Source organism: Cricetulus griseus (genome assembly GCF_003668045.3).
Source record: "Cricetulus griseus strain 17A/GY chromosome 1 unlocalized genomic scaffold, alternate assembly CriGri-PICRH-1.0 chr1_1, whole genome shotgun sequence".
Lineage (NCBI taxonomy): Eukaryota > Metazoa > Chordata > Mammalia > Rodentia > Cricetidae > Cricetulus > Cricetulus griseus.
The window spans coordinates 132,537,771-132,556,148 of record NW_023276807.1 but is presented as its reverse complement, the minus strand read 5'-3'; the positions used below and the strand labels follow the sequence as shown (position 1 = coordinate 132,556,148).

The following is an 18,378-nucleotide window of genomic DNA, read 5'->3' as shown; positions in this document are numbered from 1 at the left end:
ATGTTTTGTGTGTTTGTGTGCATGGACATGCTACAGTTTACATGTGTAAATCAGAGGACAGGTGGTATCAGTTGGTTCTCTCCTTCCACTAGGTGGGTCCTCAGAATGGAACTCAGGTCTCAGGCTTGGTAGAGGCAACTTTACCTGCTGAGCCATCTCGCTGGCCTCCTATTTCATTATTTTTTATTTTTCTTATCATGTTGAGGATCAAATCAAGGGTCTAGTGCATGCTGTCTACCACTGAGGTTCCAGCCCCAGTCAAGAGTACTTAATCTGGATCCACTTACTATTTGCTGAATTCATGCCTTATACCCTGTTTTCATCCTAAAAATCTCACAAGCCAATTATCTAATGATTATTTCCAGAATCTTGCCAAGGACAAATGTCACCATGAGTTTACTGGTTTTTTTTTTTCTTTTTAGAAAATGAGGACATTTGTCCCTTTCTAGTCATTTGGTACCTGTCCAGTTCCTAACAAGGACACCACCACATTTCAAGTTCTTTAAGCAAACCAGTTAGGTAAAGTTTTACCAGAGGTCTAGATGCTCTCCCTTACTATCTTAGACTTTATTTCCCTCCTTATCATGAAGGTCTTACACCTTCCAATGTGAGGAAGATAATTTGTGATGGATGATGGAATCCAAGTAGAGATGATTAATTTTGCTCTTTTCTGTCATCTGTCATCATTGCACCTTCTGTTCCTTGTCTGTCTTGCCTAGAACATCAGTTTTCCTGACATTTGCATATACTGCTAGAAAGTGCTATTATTATAGCTAGTATTTCTGGACTAGCCTACTTAAATGCATCACAGTCAGTTTAATAAAGACCTTACTTTAAAAATATCTCAGCCACTCCTAAGTATATTTACTGTTGTTCTCTTGTGTAATAAATAATAATTATAACTCACAAATATTCTTTTTATATTTGTGAATATAAAAATATTTGTAAAATACAGTTTCACACAAGAATACACCTACCTTATTATTAAAATGGAGTCCTCTAAAAATGGCAGGAACAAAAAGCATTCTATCTCTCAAGTACATAATAATAATAAGTCAGGAAAAGGCAAGATGCTATTTTAATAGTGGAAAATTTGTTATATCATTTTTCCCTCTTCCAAGTAATTCATTCTCTCTGGGGAGATAAGCTAGCCTTACATTTTACCACTTGATCTGAATTTCCATACATTGAATTGTTAGTAAGAAATCAAAGAGCTTAAACTCTGTGTTTAATTGCATCATTTATGTAATTTCAAATCTCAAGAGAACACCCACAGCCGTCTCTTTCCATGGGCATCTTCAAATTCAGCCACTTCAGAGTTTATGCATGACACTTTGGTGTCTAATTTCTTCTCTATCCTCCCTAAGTTCTCTTAATGTGGTGGTATTTTCAGATCAGTTTGGTAAACTGTTCCAGAACAGTTACTATCTATTAGCCCCTGCTTGCTCTTGGGTTATAGCTGAGTCAGTGTCTGCCTTGAAGGCAATAAAGTCTATTTGCCAAGTAGTTATGTTAGTATACAAGATAGTAAGAAAAAAAGTCCAGTGCAGGAACTTCTGGGGGACAGTGACATCCCTGAAGGGTCTGTTCCCACTGTCAGTTGAGGAGGCTGCTGGAGACTACAAATGTGTGGCCAGAAAACATGTCTATTTTGTAGGTTTTGGAGACTAGATCTCACTTGTGGCCTGGGCTGGCTCCAAACTCACTATGTAGCCAATGACGGCCTTGAAACTTCTGATCCTTCTACCTCTACTTCCTCAATGGCCTTTCTGGTGAGGATATCTGAAAAGATGGATAAGTATAAAACACGCAGATAAAATAGAAAGATGTGCCAGGCATTGGTGGCGCACACCTTTAATCCCAGCACTCGGGAGGCAGAGGCAGATGGATCTCTGTGAGTTCGAGGCCAGCCTGGTCTCCAGAGCGAGTGCCAGGATAGGCTCCAAAGCTACGCAGAGAACCTCCCCCCCCAAAAAAAGAAAAAGAAGATAGAAAGATGTTCCAGACATGCAAAAAGGTCTTGTTGTGTTCAGGAAACAATGAGGTAACTGAATGTAGCCAGCGTTTTTTTTGTTGTTGTTGTTGTTTTGTTTTTTTTTTTTGTTTTTTTTAGAATGTACTATGTATGGCCTCCAACCTAGTTCCCAATAGTCTTTATTCCCCTCTGAAGCCTCATGAGCTGTGTCTTCACTGTCAACATTTCTCTCTCATCATTTTGGTCTTCCAAGTTCTGACTACAATGGCCTCATTTGTTCTGCTTGCCATATCAGGTCTTCTCTAGCCTGAAAACTCTCTAACATTCTTCCTGAAAATCCAATCCAGGGGTCTAAGTACCACCAGATCAAGTTTATCTCAGTGTTGCTCTCACTCCAGGTAGCAGTTTTCTTTACTTGTTACTTTTCTCTTTATAATCATAAAATGCTTTACCAATTTAAGGAAGGAAGAGCGAATTTAGGGTCATAGTCCATTGTGGTGAGGAAGGTATAGTTGTCTAATGATTTAATAGCAGGGGAGGGTACCTTGGTCAGTTGGAGCCAAGGGGTGCCACAAAGTCACACCATGCAACAGAGATCTCATGAGAGGTTTATCAGTGGTGGTGGTGGTAGTGCAGAAATGGCCTCTATTGAGAGCGGAAGGAAAAAAAGAAAGTGGGAGAGAGGATGATTGCTTTTTTTTTTTTAAGATTTTATTTCTTATGTATACAACATTCTGCTTCCATGTATATCTGTACACCAGTAGAGGGCACCAGATTTATAACAGATGGTTGTGAGCCACCATGTGGTTGCTGGGAATTGAACTCAGGACCTCTGGAAGAGCAGTTGGCACTCTTAACCTCTGAGCCATCTCTCCAGCCCCGACGATTGCTTTTTATAAGGAGATATAGCACATACACACAGGGAAAGTATGCGACTCAGTGGCAGCAGTAGCCAAAATATCATATCTTGGCGGCTGCTGCTTATGCATCTTGCCGTCACTGGGCCCTCAAGAGCAAACCAGTATAAATGCCTAAATGCTAGCAGTAGTTGCAAGAGCAACTCTACCTGTGGAGGCAGGAATGTGAGACAGCAGTCGCATTACATCTACCACCAGGAAGCAGAGAGATGATGAGTGTCTGTGCTCTGCTGGCTTTCTATTCATTTGCTGGACTGTGGAATTGTGTAACTCACATTCAGAGTTGGTCATTCTTTCTCACTTAAACATCCCTGAAAAAAAATTCCTTATAGACAAACTGACTTAATAGTCCATTCTATAGATACCTTGCTCAGCCTAGATACAGGGGTGGGGGGGGAGGTGCCTTGGTCCTGCTTCAATGAGATGATGGGACAGACTTAGTAGACTTCCTAGGGAAGGCCTTATCATCTCTATGGTAGGGTGGGGAGGAGGAATTGTGGGGAGTGGGAAGAGAGGAGGGACAAGGAACTGGGATTGTCATGTAAAAAATAATTTTTAAAAAAGATTGATGTAGCCAGGTGTTGGTGGTGCATGCCTGAAATCCCAGCACTCAGGAGGCAGAGGCAGGTGGATCTCTGTGAGTTCAAGGCCAGCCTGGTCTCCAGAGCGAGTGCCAGGATAGGCTTCAAAGCTACACAGAGAAACCCAGTCTTGAAAAACAAAAACAAACAAACAAAAAGATTGATAGGAGAAAAAAAAAATCCTTAAAGACACACCCAAGGTGTTTTCTAGATTCTAAATCAAGGCAAGTGGACAATGAAAATTAGCCGTCACAAACTGCTGGCCAAAACTCACCACTAAACAGAGGTTTTGAGACTTTTTACCTCTGAAATAGGGATAAGTCAAGGGACCAGCTCCCCATTTTGGCAGCCACAACAGCCGAACACGTGCTTGTCTGACCTTGTCTTAGTCACTAGGAAGTCCGATGCCTGCCTCGTGGCAAGGAACCAACCAGAAGTTACCTGGTGGTGCTGTGCTTTATGGCTCTGGGTGTGCTTTACAGACAAGTGCACAACAATGACTCGCAGAGCATAGCAACCACCCTGGGAGGGCCTATGGGCCATAACAACCAGTTGACCAGTCAACACAGGGCAAACCCTCCAAGACTGGAGGCACACCAATCCTGAGCCTGCATACCCCTAGACACTCCTCTTACGCTGCCCTATAAGATCTCTATGCAGAAGCTTCACAGCGTCTTTTCCCAGCCACCGGCCATGGTGGATGGGTGAAAGGCCTGAGCTAGCATGGGGTTAGCTCGTTAAACAACTATAATAAAGCCTCGTTCTGTTTGCATCAAGCTTTGGACTCTGCCTAGTGATTGGGGTAACCATGGTCCTGGGCTGAGATCCTGGAGGCCTGAGTGTCCCGCGCGATAGCCTCGCCAGCAAGAACCACACAGGACATTCGGATCCTTCTGCAGTAAAGCTTTAATGCATCTTGAGAGGAGAGCATAAGCTTACCAGAGCGGAGACCCCAAGCCAAGAATCCCGTCCCCTAATAAAGGCTGGCAGCCGCCGCCTGGGACGTGTCACCCTATGATTGGCTGCAGCTCATCAGGCCATATGACGCCACGGAATAGGCAGAGATCAAGGAATGGAAAATTACCCAGCGCCTGCGCAATAATCTTGTTTACATTCAGTGCCTGCCGGATGCAGGCGCCATCATTGTAATGGAGAATGCAGGGACGGCTCCCTACACCTGAGCTTCCGGGAGTCTTACATAAGGTTATGCTTATAAAAGTGGTGAAAATACAAAACACAAATTACTATTACTGTAAAACACAAGAAGGCACTATTTAGAGACAAAAAATGAATAGAACACAAATTTCTTGTATCCGAAACTTCTCCTCTAGCCCAATTTCTATTCCAAGACCTAACAAAAGTACATTACGCCAAAGCTACACAGAGAAACCCTGTCTCAACCCCCCCAAAAGTACATTATGACAAAATTTTTAAAGGGTACATTTCTACAGTGTACTCAGAAGTAAAAAGAGGAGTGCTTAGATAATACTGAAAAAACAAAAACAAAAACCGTAAATACAACAGGGATTGAAACAAAAAAGCTGTGGGACATGATGAAGAGAAGTGGGTAAAGGGAATCCATCAAGGCCAAGCAAAGCAAGCTTCTTCCATGCTGCATATGGGAACTGTTTTCCTTGCCACCACCGCCTTTAGCTGTGCTACACTAAGAAGCACTCATTTCTTTTTCTTCCTTCCTTCCTTCCTTTTTTTTTTTTGTTTGTTTGTTTTTTCAAGACGGGGTTTCTCTGTATTGTTTTGGAGCCTGTCCTGGAACTCGCTCAGTAGACCAGGCTGGCCTTGAACTCACAGAGATCTGCCTGCCTCTGCCTCCCAAGTGCTAGGATTAAAGGTGTGCACCACCAACACCCAGCTAAGAAGCACTCATTTGTAATTACTCGGTGTTTCTCTAGCTCTGAAATGGCTCCTTTTCCAGTCTGAGTCTCTCAGTTCTTTTTCATCAAGGGGAGAACACTAGAATGCATTGGGATCCACAAGGAGGGAGGACAAGGATGAGGGGCTGGAAACTCCATGGATTTGCAGAGTGGTTTTGGTTGGGTGGGTTGGTAAGAAGCAAAGCAGACAAAGGCCGCATTTCCCCCTGCAGAGATGGTGTCTGAATATGTACTGGATGAGACTTAGAGATTGAAGGGGTGCTGAATGATTGTAAACTAATCTGGCATGGGTTATTTGAGCTGATGCCTTTTTTCATTTTGCTTTTAGTTATTTGATTGTTTAGACAGGATATCATGTATTTCATGGCTTTGAACTCCCATGATAGAGGAGAATGGAAACAGCTGATCCTCCAGGCTTTACCTCCCAAGAGCTGGAACTATAGGACACACATCTAGTGCTTGCTGGTTTTTTATTATTTTATTTAGTGTATGTATGCACATACCAGTACATCCTGGCACCTGTTGAGGTCAGAGGTAGTTTGGGGAGTTAGTTGTCTCCCTCCATCATGGGGGTCCCAGGAATCTAACTCAGGTCCTCCAGCTTGTCAGAAAGAACTTTTATGCACTGAGCATCACAATGACCCAAGTGATGCAATTTTGTTTCTTTTTTTTTATAGTTTGATTTTTTAAAAATGTGTATGGGTGGTGTCCATGTGATTGTATGGGTATAAATATACAGCTGTTCACAGTGGCCAGAAGAGGAGCTCAGTTGCTGAAAGAACATCAAATGCTCTAAACTTCTGAGCCATCTCTCCAGCCCATCTGGGTATTTTAAAGACTTAAAAGACATGTGTACTCACGCACTATGCACACATAATAAATGTTAGCTGGGCGGTGGTGGTGCATGCCTTTAATCCCAGCACTCTGGAAGCAGAAGCAGGTGGATCTCTGAAAGTTTGAGGCCAGCCAAGGCTACACAGAGAAACCCTGTCACAAAACAAAACAAAAAGCAAAGCAAAAGAAAAACAACAAAAAAAAAAATCTTAAAACAAAGTTTTAACAATTTGATAGGACTTGAATTTCACCAGATCTCTCTCTCTCTCTCCCTCCCTCCCTCTCTCTCTCTCTCTCTCTCTCTCTCTCTCTCTCTCTCTCTCTCTCTCTCTCTCTCTCTCTCTCTCTCTCTCTCTCTCTCTCTCTCCTCTCTCCCTCCCTCCCTCCCTCCCTTCCTCCCTCCCCACCCCCACATCTTTCATTCTTGTGACACGTCAAGATGGCAAGGAAACTAGGGGGAGCCAGAGAGCTAGCTGTGGAGGATATGATTTTGTTAACTTGGGAAACAAGATTTAAAAGTCACTGACTTGTCCAAAACAAATAGTGTATGTTTTGTACATAGCTGTGTCTCAGAATATGGAGAAATCATAGGTGGGATCTCAGGAATTGAACTGTGTTGTAAAAGAAAAATCAAAAATCCCATCTAGACAATTGAGCATTATACTGGAGGTCAAAACGGAGTTTTCAGCAACCAAGTCCTACCTCCTTTTAAAGGACTTTTTTTAAAAAAAAATGTATTTGTGCCCAGGGGTGGGAGGCGTGAGGGGGAAGTTGGGGGTGGAACACGCCTTTAATCCCAGCACTAGGGAGGCAGAGGCAGGTGGATCTCTGTGAGTTGGAGACCAGCCTGGTCTAAAAGAGCTAGTTCCAGGGCAGCCTCCAAAGCTACAGAGAAATCCTGTCTCGAAAAACAACAACAACAACAAAATAATAATAAAATAAAAATGGGGATTTTGTTTATTTGTTGTTTGGAGTTTTTTTGAGACAGGGTGTTATTCTTTTGTTTAAAAAAAAGAAAAGGGAAATGCTGAGACATGAGACATGTTGACTATAAGTTTATTATAAGGCCTGGCAGAGTAGGGAGACTAAGAGGAGGAAAGGAACAGGGATAATGGCTGACCGCCATGGCCGGTCGCCGCAGAGAGCTCATAGGTGAGAGAGAGTAGAGAGGAAGCAGAGAGAGAGTAAATGGGCAGGGATCTGTCATTTTAAAGGGGTCCTCTGCACCTTCGTGCAGACTTAGTTCCCATGGAACATTGGACTGACCAGGGTACTGCCTGTTCCACCAGGTAACAGGGGCAGGCCAGCATAATGCCTGGACCTTTCACAGGGTTTTACTAATATAGCCCTGGATGGCCCAAAACTTGCTATGTAGACCAGCCTGGCCTTCAATTCACAACGGGTGCTGGGATTATGTGGTGCTGGGGTTATGTGCCACCATACCCAGTTTAAAAATTATTTTTGTTAGTATATAACTCTCTAAGAGCAACAGATCAATATTGTTACAGAGCATAGTCAATCTTAGTGATGTGTGTTGACCTTCCTCTACTCTAAGAGGTCCTGGTTTGAAACCACCGGGCCTGGACTAGGATTGATTGAGGAAGTAAGATCCAAAGGCAAACAGTCTTTTCCCCTGGTGGGAGGAGATTGTTCAATTTAGTGAGGTGTTGAGTTATAGTGAACCAGAGGCTGGGGCTGCTATAAGGAAGGGTTGGGCCAGGAGCATAATGCTTCATATTAGTAATAAAGGGAGGCCAGAGAGGATCAGCAAAAAACTCTTGGATGCTTCCCCTTCAGGCATGCAAAGGAAAGTTCAAACTAGAAGTTAGGTAGGTTAACCTTGTCTCTTTGTATCTCTCTTTTGTAAATAATTGTCTAGTGTCCTCTTCTGATCTCTGGGACACCAGGAGGTCACATGGCACATATACATTCATGCATATGAATTTATATTATAAAACACATATATATTGAGGTTGGAGAGATAGCTTCATGATGTTTCTTTTTCTTTATTCTTTATTTTTAGTTTTGTTTTTTTTTTCAAGACAGTGTTTGTCTGTGTAACAGTCCTGGCTGTTCTGGAACTCTGTTTGTAGACCAGGCTGGCCTTGAATTCACTGAGATCTGCCTGCCACTACCTCCCCAGTGCTGGGATGAAAGGCATGTGCTACCAACACTGGGCTCCAACTCCACAGTTAAGAGCACCTACTGCCCTCGTAGAAGATTCTGGTTTGTTTCCCAGCATCTACATGGTAGCTCATAACTGTCTGTAACACTGCTTCCAGGGGATCTGAACTCTCCTGGAGCTGCATATACATGGTGTGCAAACATATACTTGGGCACATACACATAAAATTAAAAAGATATCTAAAAACAAACTATGTACACATAAAAATAAGCATATCCTTAAAAATTGTTTCCTTGCTGGGCGGTGGTGCACGCCTTTAATCCCAGCACTCGAAAGGTAGAGGCAGGCGGATCTATGTGAGTTTGAGACCAGCCTGGTCTACAAGAACTAGTTCCAAGACAGCCTCCAAAGCCACAGAGAAACCCTGTCTCAACACCCCCCCAAAAAAATTGTTTCCTATTTTAACCACATTATTTATTTAGAGGTAGGATACTGCTTTGTATCCATGGCTAGCCTAGAACTTACTGTGTAGACCTGGTCTCCTCCTGGCATTTAGGTTATCAGGTAGTGATTCTCCTGCCTCTGCTTCCTGAGGGCTAGGATTGGAATTATAGGCACATGCCACTGTGGTTTGTGTTATTCATGTAGTGACTGAAAGGAAAAGATGGTGAGGAAAGGACTCCTTTCTTCTTTTAATTTTATTTCATGTACATTGGTGTTTTGCCTGCATGTATGTATGTGTGAGGGTGTCAGATCCCCTGGAACTGTAGTTACAGACTGCTGTAAACCACCATGTGGGTGGTGGGAATTGAACTTGGGTCCTCTCCTCTGGAAGAGCAGCCAGTACGATTAACCACTGAGTCATCTCTGCTGCCTCCAAGGAAAGGATTCTTCTACTTCTCCTTTCCTCCCCTCCCTAGGTTTGTGTTATTCAGTGTGTGTGTGTGTGTGTGTGTGTGTGTGTGTGTGTGTGTGTGTGTATAGAACATGCTCCCATGTGCATTTGGGGCCAGAGGTCAACATTAGGTATCTTCCTCAATAACTTTCCACTTTATTTTTGTGACAGATTCTATCATTGGCTAAGTTAGGTTTCTATTGCTGTAATAACGACCATGACCAAAAGGAACTTGGTAAGAAAAGGGTTTATTTGGCTTATAGGTCATCAAGGGAAGCTAAGGCCAGAACTCAGGTCAGAAACCTGAAGGCAGGAACTAGAGCAGAAACCATGGAGGAGTGCCACTTACTGGCTTGCTCCCCATGACTTGCTAAACCTGCTTTCTTATGCAACCCAGGACCACCTGCCCAAGGGTGACACAAGGGGCTGAGCCTCTCACATCAATCATTAATAAAGAAAACTCCCTAAATCTTGTCCCCAGGCAATCTGATGGAGACGTTTTCTCAGTTAAGGTTCCTCTTCTCAGATACCACTAGCTTGTATCAAGTTGAAAACAAAACCAACCAAGATACTCCTGAACCTAAAGTTCACTGATTCTAGGCTGGCTGGCCAGCAGCCCATCTGTCATCATGGTGCTTCTGCTGTCTCACCCCTCCCCCCCACCCCCTAACTCCCTGTGCTTGTTACAGTGACTGACCTTTTCATGGGTACTGTGAATCTGAGTTTAGGTCCTCATGCATGCATCATAACCACTTTACCCCCCCCATCTCTCCACTTCCCTATGTATCCCAGGCTGACCTCAAATTCACAACTCTGCTGCTTCATCCCCACAAGTGTTAGAATTACAGACATTTGTTACTATTCCTGGATCCTATTGCATTTTTCTGCAAGGTGGTGACATTGGAAGATGCTGACAGAAGTGGTTTGAGTGTCTTGACTGAAGAGGAAAGAATTAAAATCCAAGGGTCTCCACTTGAAAGTTTTGTTGTAAGCCAGGCATGGTGGTGCATGCCTTTAATTCCAGAACTCAGGGGACAGAGGCAGGTGGATGTGAGTTTGAATTCAGGTTGGTCTACAGAGGGAGTTCCAGGACAGCAGGACTACAAACAAAAAGACAAACAAAAACGTTTTGTTGTGGTATGTGATGTCACTGGTAGATAGTAATTCGGAATGAAAATCAGGATACAGAAACAACAGAACAGCATCACTGAAACAGGAAGGTACCCAAAATGACTTAGACTAGTGAGAAACTTGATGCAAGAAGTTCTTCAAATGTTGTGCCAGCGTGGCATCTGCTTCAATGTGTGTATCTACTTGGTGTGTATCTACAAGAGATAAAGGCCCACACTCACATTGGCTAAACATTAAAAACAATCCTTGGTTCATGAGTTTTGAATCAACCTGCAGTGTCCCCAGTTCCATTTTCTAGTAATTCTCTGAACTCTGCTTTCTTCCCCAAATCAGTGTTTTTCCTTAGGCTGGTTTTGAAGAATGTGCTAAAGCGAGGCTGGCAAGATGGCTCAGGGCATAACAGCCTTGTCCCAGGAGCCTGATGACCTGAGTTCAGTACCCAGAGACTATGGTTGGAGGATAGAACTACCTCCCAAAAATTGTCCTCTGACCTTTACACACACACACACACACACACACACTGTTTTATTAAAAGGAATGCTTTCACGATTTTGGTCTCTCCCATCTGCCCATGACTAAGTTAGGGAACAATGAGGTCTTTTTTTTCCCTCTAGATCTCACTTTCAATGTCTAGTCTACATTGGGTCTCATTTAGGTCCGCACTGAACCATTCCTTGAGACCAAAAGGAATGATTGTGCTCATTTACATCAGTCACTAGCAACGCAGGGGTTTTGGCCAGGATCCATAGACAGTGAAGGGAACCCTCAGAATCAGAAGGTAGGTAGAAATGTGACTCCACAGCAAAGAGATAGAGTTGGAGGTCATTTGTATTGACGTTAAAGTGAAGCTCGGGAGAATCTGAGATTATTTGGAGTGACAGTGTTTTGTGAAAAGAACAAGAGAAGACAGAGGAACAGAGGGCCAGTTGTGGGTGATGGGAGACAGCAAAAGTGAGATGGGGCCAGAGAGGCAGTATTTGTGGAACCAAAGTCAGAGCAGCTACTAGGTATCTCTGAAGCCACGGCTTGAATGTTTAAGAAGTGGGTTTTTTTGTTTGTTTGTTTGTTTGGTTGGTTTTTGTTTTTTGTTTTTTTGAGACAGGGTTTCTCTGTAGCTTTGGAGTTTGTCCTGGAACTCACAGAGATCCACCTGTCCCTGCCTCCCAACTGCTGGTATTAAAGACTACCACCCACCTGGCCCAAGAAGTGTAATTTTTAGTGTTGGGGAGATGGCTCAGTATAATAAGTATTTGCCTTGCAAGCATAAGGAACTGATGTTCAATCCTCAGAACCCACATTTTAAACAAGCAAAGGTAACCCAACAAGATGGTTCAGCAGATAAAAGTTCTTGCCTATAAGCTTGAGGGTCCCACAATAGGGGAGAACTACCAGGGATGATTCTCTGACCTCTGCATGTACATCATGGCACACACGTGTCTGTCTGAATTCATATGTACAGATAACACACACACACACACACACACACACACACACACACACACACACACACAAACACACACACACAAATAATTAATCAAAAATTAAGTAATGAAAGCCAAGTCTTGTAGTATGTGCTTGTAATCCCAGTGCTAGGGGTGTGGAGACAGGCAGATCCCAGAAGCTCACTGGGCAGCCAGCTGAGCCTACTTTGCAATCCCTGGCAGGCGAAGCTGTCTCAATTTTTTTTTTTAAGTAGGTGGTGCCTACATTGTCCTCTGGCCTCCAATATGCATGTGCTCTGGAGCACACAACATACACACACATTTGTTTTTTTTTTTTCTTAGTTCTCCAACTCAGTAGTTCTTCATAGGTAAACGCTATCCCTCTTATTTCATTTTCTCTATAACAGTGTCCTTCAAAGTTTGTCTGTTCTCTTCTTTAATATTTATTTATTCATTGTTTTTTTGAAACAGGTTTCTCTGTCTATTTTTGATGTGTGTTTTTGTGCCTGTGAGCATGCCATGGCTCATGTATGATCAGAAGATAGCTTGCCTTAGACCTGGCCTGGGAGACTCTTGGGTGGGTCTCCTGTCTCCACCTCCCAAGTCCCTAAAGGACTGCTGGGATTTCAAATGCATGCCACCACAGCTAGCTGCTTATGTAAGTTCCAGGGACCCAACTGAGCCTTCTCTCCAGACCTTTGTTTTGTTTTGGAAGACAGGGTTTCATTATATAGTCTTTTAGGAGATACGCTCGGTTTAATTCCCAGCACCCACTTGGTATGACTTACAACTGTCTCTAATTACAGCTCCAGAGGATCCAGCACCTTCTTCTGGCCTTCGAAGGCAGGCACAAAGTACAAAGCACTCATAGGCATAAAAAAGTTTTTGCTGTTGTGGTTTTCTGGTTTTTGTTTCTCATTTTTCTAGACAGGGTTTCTCTGTGCTACAACTCTGGCTGTCCTCGAACTCAGAACTCATTTGTAGACCAGGCTGGTCTTTTTTTTTTTTTCTGGTTTTTCGAGACAGGGTTTCTCTGTGTAGCTTTGGAGCCTATCCTGGCACTTGCTCTGGAGACCAGGCTGGCCTCGAACTCACAAAGATCTGCCTGTCTCTGCCTCCTGAGTGCTGGGATTAAAGGCATGTGCCACCAATGCCCAGCCCAGGCTGGTCTTAAACTTACAGAAATCCACCTTCCTCCAAAGTGCTGAGGCTAAGAACCACTGCCTGGCTACTTTTGGCAATTCTTTCCCCACTACTGCCACCGACTACCTTGCACCATTCCTTAACACTGATTAGTTTTAGAGGACAAGCTCTGGCTTTGGGGGGTTAGTGGCTGGCTCAGTCATGAAGACCTGAGTTCAGGTCCTCAGCTCTCATGGAACTGAAGAGATGGCTCAGAGGTTAAGAGCACTGGCTGCTCTTCCAGAGGTCCTGAGTTCAATTCCCAGCAACCAAATGGTGGCTCTGTAATGAGCCACCTATAATGAGATCTGGTGCCCTCTTCTGGCATGCAGGATATATATATATATATATATATATATATATATATATATATATATATATATGACACTGTATATATAATAAATAAATCTTTTTAAAAAAGCCCATGGTGGCACATATCTGTAAGCTTAGAGTGGAAATAAGTTCCATGGTGTGCTGGCCCCCTAGGCTTGCCAAAGTGGAGCTACAGGTTCACCTGACATCAGCTTTCAGCCTCTATACATGCTCTCACAAACAGGAATACGGTGGTTTTAATTCCTTTAATCCCTTTCCCAGAACTCTGGAGGCAGAGGCAGAGGCAGAGGCAGACAGGTCTCTGGTCTCTGGTCTCTACAGAAAAACCCTGTCTGGAAAAACCAAAAATAAGCAAACAGGAATACCTAGACTTTTCATATATTGCACTCAGACACATGTATTTACACACACACACACACACACACACACACACAGAGAGAGAGAGAGAGAGAGAGAGAGAGAGAGAGAGAGTTCTGACTTTGAAGTCAGAAAACTGAGACAACTTTATGTTTCTCAATTTCTTCATCTGTAAAACTTCATAATAATGTGTGTTTTTGAGTCAAGGTCTTACTCTGTAGCTCTAGCTAGCCTGGAGCTCACTGTGTAGACTAAGACAGCATCAACTTTGCAACAGTTCCCCTGTCTCTGCCTTACCAAAGCTGGGGCTATTGGCATGCACCACCAAACCCAGCTTAATAGTAATGTTACTGGGAAAATTACATAGTATTCCTAACACAGGTCAAAACTTGGCACAACAAAGGTTCTGTGATGATGGCTGCTAAGTCTTCAGTTTCACTGTCTGATCCTACTGTTCTCTTCACTCTTTTTGCAAGTAGTTGGCAGACATAATTTAAAAACAGTTCATAATTCATAATTTAAAAACAGTTGTTGCTCAATGTGATTTTTCAGTATCTGGGAGGAGAACTACTTAGCAAAGCCAAGGACTGAGTGTTCTGTTTCTGTGTCATGCTTATTCAGGCCTTCACCACAGTATGTCTTTGGCCTTACATTTCTCAGTGGTTTTATGAGTTAATCATTGGAAATGGCTATCTGGTCCTATGTTCTTTAGTAGTGTCTGTCTTATGGAGGGAAAAGCAGGTCACCACTGCTGTAGACTATCAGAGTTTCTATAATTTCAGGATAAGTTTTGTTTGCTTTTGGTCTATACTTTCAAAATATTGCCAGATATCATCCTTTTTTCATTCTTATCTGCTGGATCCAAGTGATCTTATACTGTCCCAAATTTTTTGTCCTCCTACTTACTTTATAACAAATATTGAAAATTCTTCCATAGGAGGTTTCTACTTTCTTTTTATGTATGGATATTTTGTCTACATGTGTATCTGTGTGTCACTTAAGTGTCTGGTATCTAAGGAAGTCAGAAGTGGGCATCAGAACTGGAGTTAGAGATGGTAGGGAACTGCCATGTAGGCACTGGAAATCGATGAGGGTCCTCTGAAAGAATAGACAACGCTCTTAACTGATGAGCTATGTGTGTGTGTGTGTGTGTGTGTGTGTGTGTGTGTGTGTAAACATTTTTGTTTACTTTGGTTTTTTGACACAGGGTTTCTCTGTGTAATAGCCCTTGTTGTACTGGAACTCACTCAGTAAACCAGGATGGCCTCAAACTCAGAGATCTGCCTGCCAGTGTCTCTATAGTGCTGGGTTTAAAGTCTTGTGCCACTACTGTCAGGTAAGCTCAGCTTCTTAAAGGTTCCACACCTCCTGATGCACAGCTCAGGAGACAGACCAAGTTTTTAATGCATAGAGGGCTTCAGAAGACAACCCAGAACCAAACTATAACTAAGGCTAAAGAGTAGATTTGCTTAAATAACACCACACATACATACACAGCTTCTGCAGGAAAGAAGGGATTTCATCACTGCAAAGACTACCTCTCAGTAAGGATTCAGAGTGGCCATGCCAGGCCCTTTGCCTACTCCATGTCAGGTGTGGAGCCAGATTAAGTTTCTCTTTCAGATCAGAAATCACTGGTGGTGCATGCCTTTAATCGCAGCACTTGGGAGGCAGAGGCAGGCGGATCTCTGTGAGTTCAAGGCCAGTAAACAATAAAGATGGTCTCCAGAGAGAGTTTCAGGTTAGGCTCCAAAGCTACACAGAGAAACCCTGTCTTGAAGAACCAAAAAAAAAAAAAAAAAAAAAGAACCCAGGCAGCAAATTGAGTTCCAGGAATATGTATGTTCCACATAGAAACCCTGTCTCCAAAAACAAAAACAAAAACAAAAACAAAAAAAAACCCAAAACTAAAAAACTTTAATTTAGAAGGAAAATCTCAGGTCAGGCAAAGTGTAAATCTTGACACCTGCCTGGAGGAAGAAAATGGAAGGCATGTGCCACCACCACCCGTTGAGACCTGTCTTTTTAAATTTTGATGGGCAGTGGAAAGCAGGATAAAGTACACACATATAAGGTATAAAATTGAAGAGTATAACCAGGAACCCAGGGCCATTTGGTGTTGCTGGAATGTGAAGGACATGATGGGTCTTCCGGAGCAAAATTCCGGATTTCCCTGGGCCTTCCCGTAGGAGCTGTGATCAACTGTGCTGACAATACAGGTGCCAAAAATTTGTATATCATCTTTGTGAAGGGCATCAAGGGATGACTGAACAGACTTCCTGCTGCTGGCGTGGGTGACATGGTGATGGCCACAGTTAAGAAAGGCAAACCCGAACTAAGGAAAAAGGTCCATCCAGCAGTGGTAACTTGACAACGAAAGACCTATCAAAGAAAAGATGGGGTGTTTCTTTATTTTGAAGACAATGCAGGGGTCATAGTAAACAATAAAGATGAGAGGAAAGGCTCTGCTATCACATGTCCAGTTGCAAAGGAATGTGCAGACTTGTGGCCCAGGATTGCATCCAATGAAGGCAGCATTGCATGATTCTCCAGTGTATTTGTAAAATATATTCATTAAAAACTATTTGCCCCATGAAAAAAAAGGGAAAGAAGAGAGAAAACCATGCCTTTTGAAGTAAGTTGGCTCGTTTCAGCAATGTGGCAGCTTTGCGGCAGATGAGCAGCCTCATGGCAAAGCTGTGGTGTGCCTCCAGAGAAAGAGTAAGGAAGTGCAAAGTGCAAGAACCAAAAGAAAGGAAAGGAAGCAGTTATGCCAACCAAACAGCCTCAAGGAGGCTCTGAAGCGCCTGCTCCACATTTTTTAATCTGGGTTGTTGTTAATATTATTAAGAATGTGTTTGGTAGCTGGAGAGTGGTGGTGCTCGCCTTTAATCCCAGCACTTGGGAGGCAGAGGCAGAGGCAGAGGGATCTTTGTAAATTCAAGGCCAGCCTGGTCCACAGAGCGAGTTCCAGGACAGGCTTCAAAGCTACAGAGAAACCCTATTTTGAAAAAACCCTTGAGGGTTGACAGTATAAAGACTACAAGATCCCCTGGTGGGAGAATATGTATGGTTTTGATATGTCCTACATCAAAGACGTGGCCATCAAGGAGCCCTTGGTGGACATGGTGTATCCAAAGCAGCTGGTCATTAATGCCTGCCTCATAAAGGAGGTGGACATTTATACAGTAAAGGTAGAGGATATGACCTTTGCCTCCTGCTTCTGCCTGCAAGTGAAGAGGAACGATTACATGCATGTATTGGTGGCCTACTTCAACATCGAGTTCACCTGATGCCACAGAGGACCAGCTTTTCTACTAGTCCTTGAGTCCCCATACACACACTGCAAACAGACTGTGGTCTACGTGCAGGACCACCTAACAGAGGAGAATGGCAAGGAGATCTTTGGCACCATTGACATGAGACCCAACACCAAAAACAATTGCGACTTAAACTTTACCTGGACTTCAACGGCCAGCTATGTGAACTCTCTTGCTCCACCGACTACCGCTTACATTGAGGAGGAATAGACTGGTCCTCCTGCAGAAGGGGCTCAGGGGCTGTGCTTTGGAAAATAGAAGGGCACATCATGACTGTTTTTCATACCATTTTTTTTTTAAGACTTATTTATTATTTCTAGTGTTCTGTCTGCATGTAACCCTGCAGGCCAGAAGAAGGCACCAGATCTCATTACAGATGGTTGTGAGTCATCATGTGATTGCTAGGAATTGAACTCAGGACCTCTTGAAGACCAGCTAGTTTCTTACCCACTGAACCACCTCTCCAGCCCCATAACTTATGTTTTCATGTAGTTGCATTTGAACCAATAAATTCCCAGCTGACCATTAAAAAAAGATGCATACCCTTCTCAAATTAAAAGATCTTTGACATTTGGATTATAGTGTGTGTGTGCCCATCTCTGTGCTGAGCTTAAAACCCAAGACCCCTTACAAGCTACACAAATGCTCTACCACATCTTCAGCCCCAGCTGGACTCCATATCAGGACCTTTGTACCATCTGCCTACCTGCCTTTATTTACCTTTGGTGCAAGATAAGAAATGGCCCTACCCTCCTTGAAAAAACAAACAGGTAGTCCATGAAAGGGTCTAATAAAAACTCCCAGAAGTCTCCTACTACTCTCTAACTCCACTTCCTTCTCTGTTTAACTTAGGAATTGTTGCTAGTTTTTCCTTTTATATTATGGGTGAAGCAAAAATACCTTGTCAATTTTGTCAGATGAAGACATAATACAATAGCTAACAACAAGTGATACTTAAAATTTTCCTATAATGCTTGGGGATTCTTCATCATTTACATTCCTGATCTGGGGAGCAGTTACTGAATGTACTGCCCCTGCAGAGGACCTGAGTTTGGTTCCCAGCATCCATACTGGGTGGCTCACAATTATTTGTAACTCCCAATTCCACCGGATCCCATGCCTGTGGGCACCTGTACTTAAGTGTATACATACCCTCACAAAGACAAACACATATTAAAAATAAATCTTAAGAAATTTACATACCGCCGGGCGTTGAAGGCGCACGCCTTTAATCCTAGCACTTGGGAGGCAGAGGCAGGCGGATCTCTGTGAGTTCAAGGCCAGCCTGGTCTCCAGAGCAAGTGCCAGGATAGGCTCCAAAGCTACACAGAGAAACCCTGTCTGGAAAAAAAAAAAAAAAAAAAAAGAGAGAGAGAGAGAGAGAGAGAGAGAGA

At 43.2% G+C, this 18,378-nt stretch overlaps 2 pseudogenes; both read left to right on the top strand.

Annotated features, from left to right (window-relative positions):
- Positions 1-7,323: 7,323 nt before the first annotated feature.
- LOC100763537 lies at positions 7,324-16,247 on the top strand (annotated as a pseudogene).
- Positions 16,248-16,340: 93 nt separating this feature from the next.
- LOC100763821 lies at positions 16,341-17,184 on the top strand (annotated as a pseudogene).
- Positions 17,185-18,378: the final 1,194 nt, after the last annotated feature.